This window comes from Sinocyclocheilus anshuiensis, unplaced genomic scaffold, assembly GCF_001515605.1.
Source record: "Sinocyclocheilus anshuiensis isolate Anshui unplaced genomic scaffold, SAMN03320099.WGS_v1.1 scaffold782, whole genome shotgun sequence".
Taxonomy (NCBI): Eukaryota; Metazoa; Chordata; class Actinopteri; order Cypriniformes; family Cyprinidae; genus Sinocyclocheilus; species Sinocyclocheilus anshuiensis.
Genome location: NW_015546111.1, coordinates 2,298,178 through 2,299,224, shown reverse-complemented (window position 1 = coordinate 2,299,224; position 1,047 = coordinate 2,298,178).

The window sequence follows — 1,047 nt, the reverse complement described above, 5'->3', positions numbered from 1 at the left end:
TATTCAGGAGCATCGATGTGACTATTTAGGCCTATTTATTTGTTTGTTCATTTATTCAGTTATTTACTTAAATATTATACAATTGATGTTCCGTTTAAGCATTTTTATGTGACTATTTATTTATTTGTTCATTTATTTATTCTGTTGTTTATTTCAGTATTATTTATTTATTTTTATTTATTTAGTCATTTAGCAGACACTTTTATCCAAAGCGACTTACAAATGAGGACAATAAAAGCAGTCAAAACTAACAAAAGAGCAACAATATATAAGTGCAAATGACAAGTCTTGGTTAGCCTAACGCAGTACACGTAGCAAGGTGTGTATATATATATATATATATATTATACACACACACACAAAGAAAAACAAGTAGACAGAATAGAAAAAATAGAAAGCTAGTGTTCGTTTTTTTTTATTTATTTTTTTTATAAATAAATAAATAAAAAAGAAGATAAATATAAAGTAGAATTAAAATAGAATAGAGAGTGTTAGAATTAGAGGGTCAAATAAAGGTGGAACGGATGTGTTTTTAGTCGTTTCTTGAAGATGGTTAAGGACTCAGCTGCTCGGATTGAGTTGGGCAGGTCATTCCACCAGGAGGGAACAGTTAATGTAAAAGTCAGTGAAAGTGATTTTGTGCCTCTTTGAGATGGCGCCGTTCACTCCGTTCACTTGCAGAACGCAAGCTTCTAGAGGGCATATAACTCTGAAGTAATGAATTTAGTACAGAGCCAAGGGCATATAACTCTGAAGTAATGAATTTAGGTAAATGGGTGCAGAGCCAGTGGTGGTTTTGTAGGCAAACATTAATGCCTTGAATTTAATGTGAGCAGCTACTGGTAGCCAGTGCAAACTGATGAACAGAGGTGTGACATGCGTTCTTTTCAGCTCATTAAAGATTAATCTTGCATTGGCATTTTGGATTAATTAGATAGAAGCGGTAGAAGCGGCTGGAAGACCTGCCAAGAGAGCATTGCAATAGTCCAGCCTGGATAGAACAACAAGGAGTTGAAGGAGTTGTGTTGCATGTTCTGAAAGAAAGGG